At 38.3% G+C, this 15,661-nt stretch overlaps 1 pseudogene; it reads left to right on the top strand.

Moving 5' to 3' along the window:
• The first annotated feature begins 6,989 nt into the window (after nt 1-6,989).
• Nucleotides 6,990-9,743, top strand: LOC112413519 (40S ribosomal protein S11-like; annotated as a pseudogene).
• Nucleotides 9,744-15,661: the final 5,918 nt, after the last annotated feature.

Below are 15,661 nucleotides of genomic sequence, written 5' to 3'. Positions count from 1 at the left end.
GAGAAAGGAAAATGAGGAATGGAAATTCTAACTTTCTTTCAGAATGACTTCAGTGTGTTATCATGCCAGGGACATCTATTTTTGATGTTTCGAGTTTAGAAAAGATGGATGGATAACTTTAGTGGCTCTTTTTGAATTTTATTTCTTTGAAATGCCAAATAATTATGTGCGTTCTCTACACCCATGATTGAAAGCAACGGGGTTGTTCTTTAAAGGAAAAAGTGATAAAATGTTAGGTTAAAAATGGCAGCCGATCTGCTATTGCTGTGAGTTCTTTACATACGTGACTTTCTTTTCATTATCACAGCTGAAGACTCTTTTTCCTTGCCTCTGCCCCTCGCTACCAGCACGGCCTCAATTTTCATCCTTGGATGTGAGTTCTACACTCTATTAACTGTTCTCCAGGGTTATACAACAAATAGTTTAGAAATGTAGACGTGTCCAGCATTTTATGTTTACACATTTACATATTACATCTTTTGCGAATAACATGCAATATGTAAGTACGTAAATGTTTGCGTATTTATATATTGCATGTAATTGCAAATTATATATTGCATATTTACAACATTAAAAGAATAGAAACCATATCTCTGAGACCATTATTCCTGGCCCCTAAGAAAGTGCTTATAGTTAATATACACTAAGTAATTGCCATGAGCCAAACACTACTCTGAATGATTAAGCTGGTATCAACTCTTTTAGCCCCCTAAGATGATGAGGTAGCTAGTATTATAAGTTGCATTTCACAGAAGAGGAGAATGAGACATGGAGTGGTTAAGCTGATATATTAGAACTAGTCAGCAGCAGGGCAGGAACGGGAACTCAAGCCTCCTGGCTCTTAGTTTTTGTATTGGTTTCCAGTTGCTACTGTAACAAATTATAACTTAGTAGGTTGAACAATACTAATATATTATCTTACATTTCTGGATGTCAGAAATGCAAAATGAGTCTAACTCTGAGTCTCACTGGGCTAAGATTAAGGCGTTATGATTTATCAAGGCTGAAACTTCTTCTTAAGTCTCTAATAGGTAATCCATTCTCTTTCCAGCTTCTAGAAGCCATTTGCTTTCCCTGATTTCTGGTCCTCTCCCTCCTTCCCAGCCAGCAACAGCAATGCCATGCTGAGTTCTTCTTATATTGCCATCTCTCTGGTTTTCTCTTCTTATTCTCTCTTCCACTTTTAAGGATCCTTGTGATTATATTAGGTTCACACATATAATTTAGGATAGTCTGCTATCTTAAAGCCAGCTCATTAGAACATTAATTCCATCTTCAACCTTAGTTCCCCTTTTTTGATATAACATAATATATTCACAGGTTCCAGAGATTAGGATGTGGTCATCTTTGGGGGTGCCATTATTTTGCCTACAACAGTGCTATGGACTGAAGATTTGTGTCCCCTCAAAATTCATACATTGAAACCAACACCCACGTGTGAAAGTATTTGGAGGTGGTACCTTTGTGAGGTGATAACGTCCTGAGGGCTTTGGATTGGTGCCCATATAAAAGACACCCCAGAGCGTTCCCTTGCTCCTTCTGCCATGTGAAGACACAATGAAAAGAGGGCTGTGTATAAACCAGGAAGAGGGTCCTCATCAGACCCTGAATCTGCTGGCACCTTGACCTGGGACTTAGCCTCCAGAACTGTGACAAATGTTTGCTGTTTATAAACCACCCATTCTATGGCATTCTGTTACAGCAGCCAGAATGGACAAAGACACATAGCTTTTACCATTATACCACACTGTCTTAATAATATTAGCTACCTTTTATAGACCAGGTTAGTGTTTATTACATATGTTACACTTGGTATTCACTGAAAGTAGACAGCCTTCTCTGTTATTAACAGATGAAAACAAGGGGTCAGGGAGTTGAATCCTTTGTGTATAGTAAATACGAGATGTGATTTAGAGTCTGAATCTGGATCTATCCACTCCAAAGCTCTTGTTCTCTCCTGTACTGTGTAATTTTGACTAACGTGTCTGTCCTTGTATTAGGATTTTTAGATAATAAATTTATTGGACGATCAATCAACCCCACCCTTCCCTCTTAAAAAGTATAATTGTTCCCACTCTTCCTAAAATGCAAGGGCCTGTTCCTTGCTTTGGTAAACATAGTTGGCTGAAATTGCTATGAAATACTCTAGTGCAATGCCAAGCATATAAAAGACCTTAGATAAGATTGGGTTTTCCCCCTGATAACACAGGAAACTATACCATGGTGTCAGAACCGCTGTCAAGGTCCATAAGGATCATAGACACCATTGTGGAAATAGCTTGTGGACATAGCTCTGAAGAGTCGAATATATTATGCTGTGCTTGTCCTCTTGTATCTTTTGCATGTTTTGTGTCTCCCCATCTGTAAAATAGGTATGATAACATCTATCTTGAAGGGTTGTGAGAATTATAGATGATGCCTTTAAAGAAAACTGCCAGATGAAGAGTTGACTCAATAAATGGTAACATTAGCACAATTTTTAAAAGTATGTATCTGGTGTCTTAGTGTCTTGTGATTAGGTATGTCTCCTAATAGTGTAATAATTTTTTAAAAATCCAAATGTTTGGAAAGACTGAGTTAATCAAGTTTTGGTTAAATTCTTTATGAATAATTACCATTCAGAAGACCCTGAGGAGGGATTCAGGCAAACCATGGCAGAGCTTTCTTCTCCAAGGGTTTGTGAGAAGGACTGAGACCAGTATTTCAAGACACCTGTGGACAGGTCCATGCAGATTTTTTGCTAGAAGTTCAAACACCCTGTAAGATGTCTATTTCCTACTTAAGTCTAACAACTCCTTGGATCTCTCTCTTCAAGCAAGGAAACACCATATAGTACTGACAAAACCTTTTACCAAATCAACTCTTCACCATCATCTCTAAGCTCAGGAAGTAGTCTTTCAGGAATGAATACCTTTGGGAACTGAAGTCTATCTGTAGGGGTGGTATACTGGCTCATACCAAAACCTTTGGCATCATCCTTGAGCAACTCCCACCATCAACCTTATCTCATTCTTCCCTCCACTCTATAGGCAAATCCTGAAAATTCTACCTTCAAAACATATCAGAATCCAACCTCTTCTACAACCATGCCACTCCCTTGATCTCCATCCTTCCACAAAGTCCATTTGACTTGGAAGACTAGCCAAAGTTCCTACTGTAATATGTAAGTTTCCACAGGATATGGCCCCAGGCTACAGCTCTTGAACCTCAGCCAATACTCTTTCCACTCCCTCCCTCTGCTCCAGCCATACTTATCTTCTTGTTGCTCCTCACATACACAGGCCATGATGCCTCAGGGCCTTTGCATTTGCTTCTCCATCTACCTACAATGATTTTCTCCATATATATGCATGGCCAGGTCTTTCACCCCCTTCTGGTTATTGCTCAAATGTAACATTTCTAGGGAGCTCTTACCTTACTTAAATTTATCTTTTCCAGAATGGTAACTCTTTCATGCTTTTTACCCGCATACTACACTATGTATTATCAACTCTTAGACATCAACGTTATGAGAAGCAACGTCGTATATGTGCTAGAAGAAAAGAAAAAAAAATTAAACAACGATATGTTCTTGACTGTAAAATTCATCCTGATTTCAGAGATATTTAAAATATGTAGAATTATATTTTGTTAACCCTAAAATGCACATTGTTTTGCTCTTTTAATATCTCTATTTATTTGGCTTGTGGTGTGTCTCCTTCCACTATGAGGTAAACTCCAGTGGGGTACAGATTTCTTTATGGTTTTATACTATTTCCCCCAGTGTCTCAATCAGTGCTTGGAACACAGTTAATAATAAATACTGGTTGAAAAAATGAATGCTGGAGATTCCCAGGGTCATTAGTAATAAACTTTCCTTCTAAAAGTTCCCTGTATCATTTAAATGATAAAATAATTAATGTAATATTAAATAATTTTTAATTTTCTCAAAGTAACTCAACATATGTTGTCTCTTTTGCTTACCCCTATGGATAACATGGTGTAGAGAAGGAAGGTGCCTTATCTGAGCCATGGCTATGGTCAAACAAGGATTCAGAGTCAATCTTTTCTTTCCTATAGTATAAAATGTTGCAGATTCCTGTGGACAAGAAGTAAAGTGAGCAGATTATGTTGAACTGATAGCTGCATTGAATTAACTGGGCCAGTCTGACAAGGTGGACAGATACTGATGGATTCAGGGACATGGTTGACTGTGGTCAGTTGTTATAAAAGTGTTGACCCTTGTGCTTAGCATGTCACATAAAACTGGCCAGAGAATGGATGAGATATGGTGGCCATAAAAGTCATCACATGGGCCAAGGGAAAAATAAAGCCAAGGGACGTCCATGTGAAATATGTTGGAAGCAGCTGGGAAATTAAAAGACTTAAAAAATAAATAGATGAATAGATAACATATGTTCACATATAAATTTATTTAAAACAAATACACATGAATCTATGTTATGTTATATAAAATATATATAACAAAATAATTTTTATACTTAAACATTTCAAAAAGGGATTTTGTAAAAAAAGGATTCATATAATATTTTTTAAATAGTATGGTTCCTACAATCTTTTCCATCCCCCCATTTCTCCATCAGTAACAATAACAGTTAACAATCAATTGTTATTTTTTTTTAATATTTATTTATTTTATTTATTTATTTTCCTTATTTTTTTGGCTGTGTCGGGTCTTAGTTGCAGCACACAGGATCTTCCTTGAGGCACACGGGGTCTTTCATTACGGCGCGCAGTCTCTTTGTTGAGGTGCTCAGGCTTCTCTCTAGTTGGGGCATGCGGGTTTTCTCTTCTCTAGTTGTGGAGTGCAGGCTCCAGGGCACGTGAGCTCAATAGTTGTGGTACGTGGGCTTAGTTGCCCCGCGGCACATGGGATCTTAGTTCCCCAACTAGGGATTGAACCCATGCCCCCTGCATTGGAAGGTGGATTCTTTACCACTGGACCACCAGGGAAGTCCCCAATTGTTATGTTTTTACACACATATTCTAAACCCACTCAAATACATACAAACAGTGTTATTGTTGTTTTGTTTAACAAAAATGTTAGCCTAGTATACATAAATTTTCATAAACTGTTTTATTCACTCAAATCAATCTTCTGCCATGAGAATATATACAAATTACACTTTTTTTAAAAGCTATATCTTATTCAGTAGTATGAATGTATTGTAATTAATTTAATCAGGCTACTTTATTTCATTAGTGTGTGTTTTTCTCACTGTGTATAGTATACAACTATCACATAAATATTTGTTAACTGTACACTCTGTGTTTCCCTCTTCTTATTGTTTTCCCATGAAAGTCTCCTTCACACACATTTCTTAGTTGTGCCTTGTATCTTCTTGTCCTGAGATGGAGGATTGAATGTTCAAAAAGGAAAGTAGTCACCATGGTAAATGTATGTTTGACCTGAGAGCAAGTTTGCTTGTTTGTTTTAAGCTATCGCTTATATATTTACTGGTTTGATTTTACATTGATAAAGCCCATTTCAAAAAATTGAACAATAAAATGTTAAACTTGGGAAACTCTGAAATTTTATAGTCTGACTTCCCACTTCATGCAAATCCTTCTTTGTAGACCTTTATACCTTCTCATAAGCTTCTTTCTCTGCCTGAAAATGAACTTTGGTTCCTTCAACTAAAATCTGTCTACCATTTAAGCTCAACTTATGACATCACCTCCAAGAAGCTTTCTCTGATTGCCCCAAGGCATTAAGATGTCCCTCTGGTGCTCAAAGAGCAACCCGTGTTTGCAAGGATCAGTATATTTTTCACTTGCTATTGTAATTGTGGATGTGATTTTCTATTTCCTCTGCTAGATTATAACCTCTCTCATTGGAAGGAAATCTGTCCGCTTTCACATCTGTGTTTCCAGTGCATAACGTGATATATAGAGAAGTACTAACAACTCTTTTCCAGTAGAATAACTAATTAAATGAATACATATGCTACCTTCCTTTTAGACTTCTCCTTGCCTATGTGTGTGTGTGTGATATTTTAATAGACAGTAGACATATGTGGTGCATCAGTTTGAGAAGTGGAATGCTTGTTGAAAGGATGGGACTTAACTTTAGATAATCTTACCGCTAACAAAGTGTCTGTGTTGTGAAAGAAGAAAGAGAGAGGTGGTTATTTTTGCAGAGATGGCTTGTTTGCTTCAGTGTATTGGCGGAGCTCTCTTAACCTAGATTTCATTCTGTTTGCTCTCTTCATGTGAAACCATGCAGCTCATACCTACATATCTTTCTCTAATAAAAGAGTTGTCTTAAGGAAACAAATCAGCAGCTGTCAAGGGGGTGCCAGAATGAGTCATTGATTTGCAGTCAAGATAGCCGATTCCCCATGCTGATGGATTCACCAACTTTTCAGGGCCCCTGAGAGTTCACCTGCTTGTCACAGAGCATAGCACTTTGGTTCAGCTTTGAAATGAGGAATGTCCCTTCACTGTGATTCAAGCTGATTGCCCCTTTGTCATCAGGTTTTAGCTTCTAGGACAAGGTTGTACCTTTCACTCAAACAAGTACTGTTAGAGCTCAAGGTTAAAAGATTCACCTTGATGTTTTCTCCAGATAAGCTGTGATGGTAAAGACATTCTGACGTAAGTAGCTGAGGTTCCATTTATGTGGAAAAGTGAACCCATTCTCCCAAATTCCAGGTAGTTCAACATAATCCAGTATGATAATTATTTCTTTGTTATGAAATAGCCAAGAACCTGAGAAAGCATCTAATCCTACTTCAGAGGAAACTGAAGCCCAAAGGGCTAAGAGTTTCTGTGGTCTCCCAGCCAGAACTGGCTGACACAATGCTCAAATCCGAGTATGGTATCCTTGTCACTTTACTAGAAACGCACCCTTTCTTCTTATTCTCCCTTATAGGCTGGTACTGGAGGTTTATATGACTAACTGGTGGGCAGTAAGGATATTGAATGGTTAGGGAAGTTTGTAAAAAAAAAAAAAGGGCACCCTGGCTTTTTTTCAGGCAGCTGGGAAGATGGCAGACATTCAGACTGAGCGTGCCTACCAAAAGCAACTGACCATCTTTCAAAATAAGAAGAGGGTCCTGCTTGGAGAAACTGGCAAGGAGAAGCTCCCATTATACTACAAGAACATTGGTCTGGGCTTCAAGACACCAAAGGAGTCCATGGAGGGCACCTACATTGACAAGAAGTGCCCTTTTACTGGTAATGTCTCCATCCGAGGGCGGATCCGGTCTGGCGTGGTGACCAACGTGAAGATGCAGAAGACCGTTGTCATCCACCGAGACTACCTCCACTACATCCGAAAGTACAACTGCTTCTAGAAGCACCACAAAAACATGTCTGTGCACCTTTCCCCCTGCTTCAGGGATGTCCGAATCAGCGACAGTGTCACAGTGGGCGAGTGCCGGCCCCTGAGCAAGATGGTGCACTTCAACATGCTCAAGGTCAACGAGGATGACGGCACCAAGCATTCCAGCAGTTCTAAGACTGGACCATTGCCCACTGCCCCAAACAAAATAATTTATCTTCCCAGTCAAAAAACAAACAAAGAAACAAAAAAACTGCACCCTGGGTCTTTCTTTCCCTCTTTCCTGTTTTTAGAAGTGATATAGTGTAGCATTTAAGTGTAAAAACCCTGAAGCCAGACCACACAGTTTAGAACGCAGGATTCATCACTTACTAGCGAAAGAAAGGAGTGTGTTAATCTTTCTGTGCCCCAGTGTTCTCAGCACTAAAATGGGATAACCATATGTTTGTTGATAAGTTTAAAAGAGTTAATTAGAGCCAAGTACTTAGAACAATGACTAGCACAGAGTAAACTCTCAGTAAATATTACCTGTGTTTATTCATAGGTGTATATGGGGATGGGATGAAAACTACTGTCTTCCCCTCTCTATCTTTGTGTTTAGAATTAAAGTGAGCTCTTTGTTTTGCTGTATATTTCTCAAGGTTTCAACTTTATTTCCTTTGCTTGGGTATAATCTTAGGCCCTCTGCTTTTATCTGAATCATGAGGGAATAAACATAGAATGGTATCTGTCTTAAGAGCATGGGTTTGGGTGTCAGTCAGACTGCAATTTTGGAATGACTGGAGTCAGTCCATTTGTTTGCCAGAACTGCTATCTAAGGCCTTATAGAACATTTTACATATCAACAACATAATGTCATAGAGGCTCAAGAGACCCACTTTATGGCAAAGGCAGTGTGAAAGTTTATATATGTCTATAGAATCCACTTGTCCTCTCATATACCACACCACCCAGAAGCTGTTGGCCTAATACAGCAATATACTGAGTTGTTAAAGGCACAGCTAAGGCACCAACTTGGAGACAATATGCTGTGAAGATGGGGTGTCATCCTCTAAGACAGCGGTCCCCAACCTTTTTGGTACCAGGGACCGATTTTGTGGAAGATAATTTTTTCACAGATGGAGAGGGAGAGGAGAACAGTTCAGGCAGTAATGCGAGTAAAGGGGACAGAAGGGGAGCAGCAGATGAAGCTTCGATGGCTTGCCCACCGCTTACTTCCTGCTGCGCGACTGGTACTGCGGCCCAGGGGTTGGGGACCCCTGCTCTAGGACATCACATGTACCTTATATCAACATCCATCATATGATGCTGCCTCCAATGGATAGAAAATATTGGTCTGATAAATCATAGATATGGGCAAGAAGACTGCACTTTTCATTATTTCCAATGTTCTACTTGAGGAATTTGTGGTCACTCAAATCCCCTTAATTCTGTGCTCTTCTAGATTAGAAGTTATGGTCTCCAGAAAGAGAAATCCTTCCCCCAGGCAATCAGCAAGAGATCCATTTAACTTTGAGCTAAGACCGCATTGTGGGCTCCTCCTGCCAAGGGACCAACAGGGAGGAATAAAATTCACAATCTTGGTAGGCATAATTGACCTGGATCATGAAGAGGAGGTAGGGCTGTTGTCACACAATGGGAGCAGGAAGAAATATGTTAGACATCCAAATTATCCACTTGGATATCTCTTAGTTCTCCCTTGTACAATTTTGATGATACATGGATAAGTTTAGTGGTCAGTGCTTTCAAATGACATGGAAAACAGAAGTATAGACTTCTCAGGGATGAGGGTCTTGTTCATTCCACATGGTGAACCACCAAGACCCACAGTGATGCTAGCTGACAGTGAAGGGAATCTAGAATGGATAGTACTGGATGAAGATAATGATAATCAGTTGTAGATTCAAGACCCAGTTATAGCAGCAGGGGCTGCAGTTCATCCTCCTAATCTCCCACTTGTGAGTTTCTTCCAGCAGAAGAGGCCCACCCAGAGCCTTGAAGTGATATAACGTAAGTGAATTCAAATGTCATCAGGCATCAGCTTTGATAGACTCTGTGTTGTGCTGCATGGATCTCTCTTTTAGGACTGATATAGTTACCCAACTACTGATCAGGTTGTGGGCTGACAACTTTCAATTATCAGGTTAGGAACGTTGACTAACCCCATTTTGCGGGGTATCCCATTTCCGATTACTGATGGTCTCAGTGGTATAAAGCTGGACCCCTCACCTTAACTTGTGACGACCCTGAAGGACTACCCTAGGTTCAGAGCTCCCTGTAGGGTTGTCTGAGGCCTTAATTGATACTGCATTGCAGCCTGACTTCTCCCTGCATTCAATCCTGCTTTCTTTTTCTTTTCCCTCCAGATATTAATACTAAGAATAGTCCCTATTAAACTTTCTGCGTGCTATTCTTTATCTCAGGGTTCCTGGGGACTTCTACTGATGATACTACCTGAATATACACCCAAATAAGTAGGAAACAAGATAGGCACAAAACATTCATTTCAGAAGTGATTGTAAGAAAAAAATGCCATTAGCAAGGCTGGTCTGCTCATTGAATAACCTATGGTACCCTTAAAAGGCAGTACCACAAAACAATCAAAAAGAATAAAGAAGATCTCTATGAAGTATATGGAGACAGTCCATATTTTAAAGTGAAAAAGGAAATAAAGAAAGGTTCAGAACAGTGTACCTAATATGCAAACTTTTATATAAAAGAAAAGGAAATAAATATAAAAAATAATTATCGGCCAATTTTGATGTACTAGATAATGAAGTAATAAATGAAAATTGCTACACACTGAGGATGAGTGTGAATAAAATGAAAAGAAAAGATATAATGACTAGAATTGTCTGGAAATACAATAAACCTTAAAATTGAATTCAGATATCAACATATAAACATAATTGCACTTTAAATTAACAACATAAACACATTAAAGGCAGTAATTATTTCAAGAAACTGTGGAACACAATACTCTATCCCTAATAAGATATACTTAAAGTGAAAAAAAGAGAAAAAAATTAGATATGGCTTAGTGGGATTATTGTTAATAGTAAGTTTGGGAGATTAGTTGAAGATGGCGGAGTAGAAGGATGCGTGCTCACTCACTCTTGCAAGAGCATCGGAATCACAATTAACTACTGAACAATCATTGACAGGAAGATCCTGGAACTCACCAAAAAAGGTACCCCACATCCAAAGACAAAGGAAAACCCGCAATGAGGTGGTAGGCGGGGCACAATCACAATAAAATCAAATCCCATAACCACTGAGTGGGTGAGTCACAAACTGGAGAACAATTATATCACAGAAGTCCATCCACTGGAGTGAAGGTTCTGAGCCCCACGTCAGGCTTCCCAGCCTTGGGGTCTGGCAAAGGGAGTTGGAATTTTCAGAGAGTCAGACTTCGCAGGCTAGCGGGATTTGATTGCACAACTCTTACAGGTCTGGGGGAAACAGAGGGCACACACAAGATTGTGTGTGCATCAGGACACGGAAGGAGAGTGACACCATAGAAGACTGAACCAGACCTACCTGCTAGTGTTGGAGGGTCTCTTGCAGAGGCGGGGAGTGGCTGTGGCTCACTGTGAGGACAAGGGCACTGGCAGCAGAAGTTGTGGGAAGTACTCCTTGGTGTGAGCCCTCCCAGAGTCCGACATTAGCCTCACCAAAGGGCCTGTAGGCTCCAGGGCTGGGTGCCTCAAGCCAAACAACCAACAGGGAGGTAATTCAGCCGCACCCATCAGCACACAAGCAGATTAAAGTTTTATTGAGCTCTGCCCACCAGAGCAGCACCCAGCTCTACCCACCACCAGTCCCTCCCATCAGAAAACTTGCACAAGCCTCTTATATAGCCTCATCCACCAGAAGGCAGACAGCAGAAGCAAGAAGAACTACAGTCCTGCAGCCTGTGGAATGAAAACCATATTCACAGAAAGAGAAAATGAAAAGGCAGAGGACTATGTACCAGGTGAAGGAACAAGATAAAACCCCAGAAAAACCACTAAATGAAGTGGAGATAGGCAACCTTCCAGAAAAAGAATTCAGAATAATGATAGTGAAGATGATCCAGGACCACAAAAAAAGAATGGAGGCAAAGATCTAGAAGATGCAAGAAATGTTTAACAAAGAGATAGAAGAATTAAAGAACAAACACCTAGAAGAATTAAAAAACAAAAAAACAGACATGAACAATACAATAACTGAAATGAAAAATACACTAGAAGGAATCAATAGCAGAATAACTGAGGCACAAGAACAGTTAAGTGACCTGGAAGTCAGAATGGTGGAATTCACTGCCACGTAACAGATTAGAGAAAAAGAATGAAAAGAAATGAAGACAGCCAAAGAGACCACTGGGACAACATTAAATGCACCAACATTTACATTATAGGGGTCCCAGAAGGAGAAGAGAGAGAGAAAGGACCCGAGAAAATATTTGAAGAGATTATAGTTGAAAACTTCCCTAACATGGGAAAAGAAATAGCCACCCAAGTCCAGGAATCACAGAGAGGTCCCAGGCAGGATAAACCCAAGGAGAAACACACCAAGACACATAGTAATCAAATTGACAAAAATTAAAGACAAAGTAAAATTATTGAAAACAAGGGAAAAATAACAAATAACATACAAAGGAATTCCCATAAGGTTAACAGCTGATTTCTCAGCAGAAACTCTACAAGCCAGAAGGGAGTGGCATGATATATTTAAAGTGATGAAAGGGAATAACCTAAAAGCAAGATTACTCTCAATGTCAAAGATCTCATTCAGATTCAATGGAGAAATCAAAAGCTTTATAGACAAGCAAAAGCTAAGAGAATTCACCACCACTAAACCATCTTTACAACAAATACTAAAGGAACTTCTCTACATGGGAAACACAAAAAAAGGAACCTACAAAAACAAACCTAAAACAATTAAGAAAATGGTAATAGAAACATACATATAAATAATTATGTTAAATGAGAATGGATTGAATGCTCCAACCAAATAACACAGGCTCACTGAATGGTTACAAAAACAAAACCCATATATATGTTGTCTACAAGAGACCCACTTCAGACATAGGGACACATACAGACTGAAAGTGAAGGGATGGAAAAAGATATCCCATGCAAATGGAAATCAAAAGAAAGCTGGAGTAGGAATTCTAATATCAGATAAAATAGACTTCAAAATAAAGAATGTTACAGGAGACAAGGAAGGACACTACATAATGATAAAAGGGATCAATACAAAAAGATATAACAATTATAAATATATATGCAAGTAACATAGGAGCACCTCAATACATGAGGCAAATGCTAACAGCTTTAAAAGAGGAAATCAACAGTGACACAATAATAGTGGGGGAATTTAACACCTCACTTACACCAATGGACAGATCATCCAGACAGAAGATTAGTAAGGAAACACAAACTTTAAATGACACAATAGACCAGGCACATTTAATTGGTATTTATAGGACATTCCATCCGGAAATATCAGATTACACTTTCTTCTCAAGTGCTCATTGCCCATTCTCCAGGATAGATCATATCTTGGGTCACAAATCAAGCTGCAGTGAATTTAAGAAAATTGAAATCATATGAAGCATCTTTTCTGACCACAACACTATGACATTAGAAATAAATTACAGGGAAAAAAGCATAAAAAACACAAACACATGAAGGCTAAACAACATGCTACTAAATAATCAAGAGATCTCTGAAGAAGTCAAAGAGTAAATCAAAAAATACCTACAGACAAATGACAATGAAAACATGACGAACCAAAGCATATGGGATGCAGCAAAAGCAGTTCTAAGAGGAAAGTTTAGAGTAATACAATCCTACCTCAAGAAACAAGAAAAATCTCAAGTAATCTAACCTTACACCTAAAGGAACTAGAGAGAGAAGAACAAACAAAACCCAAAGTTAGTAGAAGGAAAGAAATTATAAAGATCAGAGCAGAAATAAATGAAATAGAAACAAAGAAAACAATAGCAAAGATCAAAAAAACTAAAGTCTGGTTCTTTGAGAAGATAAACAAAATTCATAAACCTTTAGCCAGACTCATCAATAAAAAGAGGAAGAGGACTCAAATCAATGAAATTAGAAATGAAAAAGGAGAAGTTACAATGTACACTGCAGAAATAAAAAGCATCCTAAGAGACTACTACAAGCAACTCTATGCCAGTAAAATGGACAACCTGGAAGAAATGGACAAATTCTTAGAAAGGTATAACCTTGCAAGACTGAACCAAGAAGAAATCGAAAATATGAACAGACCAATCACAAGTAATGAAATTGAAACTGTGATGAAAAATCTTTCAACAAACAAAAGTCCAGGACCAGATGGCTTCAGAGGTGAATTCTATCAAACCTTTAGGGAAGAGCTGACACCCATCCTTCTCAAAGTCTTCCAAAAATTTGCAGTGGAAGGAACACCCCCAAACTCCTTTTATGAGGCCACCATCACCCTGATACCAAAACCAGACAAAGATACTACAAAGAAAGAAAATTACAGACCAATATCAATGATGAATACATATGCAAAAATCCTCAATCAAAAAATAGAAAACAGAATCCAATAACACATTAAAAGGATCATACATCATGATCACGTGGGATTTACCAGGGATGCAAGGACTCTTCAATATATGCAAATCAATCAATGTGATACACCATATTAACAAATTGAAGAATAAAGACCATATGATCATCTCAGTAGATGCAGAAAAAGCTTTTGACAAAATTCAACACCCATTTATAAGAAAAACTATCCAGAAGGTGGACATTGAGGGAACCTACCTCAACATAATAAAGGCCATATAAGGCAAACCCACAGCAAACATCATTCTCAATGGTGAAAAACTGAAAGCATTTCCTCTAAGATCAGGAACAAGACAAGGATGTCCACTCTCACCACTATTATTCAACATAGTTTTGGAAGTCCTAGCCAAGGCAATCAGAGAAGAAGAAAAAAATAAAAGGAATACAAATTGAAAAGAAGTAGTAAAACTGCCACTGTTTGCAGATGACATGATACTATATATAATCCTAAAGATGCTACCAGAAAACTACTAGAGCTAATCAATGAATTTGGTAAAGTTGCAGGATACAAAATTAATGCACAAAAGTTTCTTGCCTTCCTATACACTAACAATGAAAGATCAGAAAGAGAAAGTAAGGAAACAATCCCACTCACTATTGCAACAAAAAGAATAAAATACCTAGGAATAAACCTATCTAAGCAGGGAAAAGACCTGTACTCAGAGAACTATAAGACACTGATGAAATAAATTAAAGACAATACAATCAGATGGAGAGATTTACCATGTTCTTGTATTGGAAGTATCAGTATTGTGAAAATGACTAAACTACCGAAAGCAATCTACAGATTCAAGGCAATCCCTACCAAATTACCAATGGCATTTTTTACAGAACTAGAACAAAAAGTCTTAAAATTTGTCTGGAGACACAAAACACTCCAAATAGCCAAAGCAATCTTGAGGGTAAAAAACGGAGTTGGAGGAATCAGACTCCCTGACTTCAGACTATATTACAAAGTTACAGTAATCAAGACAATATGGTACTGGCAGAAAAACAGAGATATAGATCAAAGGAACAGGATAGAAAGCTCAGAGATAAACCCACGCACCTATGGTCAACTAATCTATGAAAAAGGAGGCAAGGATATACAATGGAGAAAAGACAGCCTCTTCAATAAGCGGTGCTGGGAAAACTGGACAAATACATGTAAAAGAATGAAATTAGAACATTCTCTAACACCATACACAAAAATAAACTCAAAATGGATTAAAGACCTAAATGTAAGGCCAGATACTATAAAACCCTCAGAGGAAAACATAGGAAGAACACTTTTGACATAAATCACAGCAAGATCTTTTTTGATCCACCTCCTAGAGTAATGGAAATAAAAACAAAAATTAAAAAATGGGACCTAATGAAACTTAAAAGCTTTTGCACAGCAAAGGATACTATAAATGAGACGAAAAGACAACCCTCAGAATGGGAGAAAATATTTGCAAACAAATCAATGGAAAAAGGATTAATCTCCAAAATATATAAACAGCCCAATGTTTAAAAAAACAAACAACCCAATCCAAAAATGGGCAAAAGACCTAAATAGACATTTCTACAAAGAAGACATACAGATGGCCAAGAAGCACATGAAAAGCTGCTCAACATCACTAATTATTAGAGAAATGCAAATCAAAACTACAATGAGGTATCACCTCACACCAGTCAGAATGGGCATCATCAGAAAATCTACAAACAACAAATGCTGGAGAGGGTGTGGAGAAAAGGGAACCCTCTTGCACTGTAGGTGGGAATGTAAATTGATACAGCCACTATGGAGAACAGT

Source organism: Neophocaena asiaeorientalis, unplaced genomic scaffold (assembly GCF_003031525.2).
Source record: "Neophocaena asiaeorientalis asiaeorientalis breed wild unplaced genomic scaffold, Neophocaena_asiaeorientalis_V1.1 scaffold688, whole genome shotgun sequence".
Lineage (NCBI taxonomy): Eukaryota > Metazoa > Chordata > Mammalia > Artiodactyla > Phocoenidae > Neophocaena > Neophocaena asiaeorientalis.
This window is presented reverse-complemented; position numbering and strand designations above follow the sequence as displayed.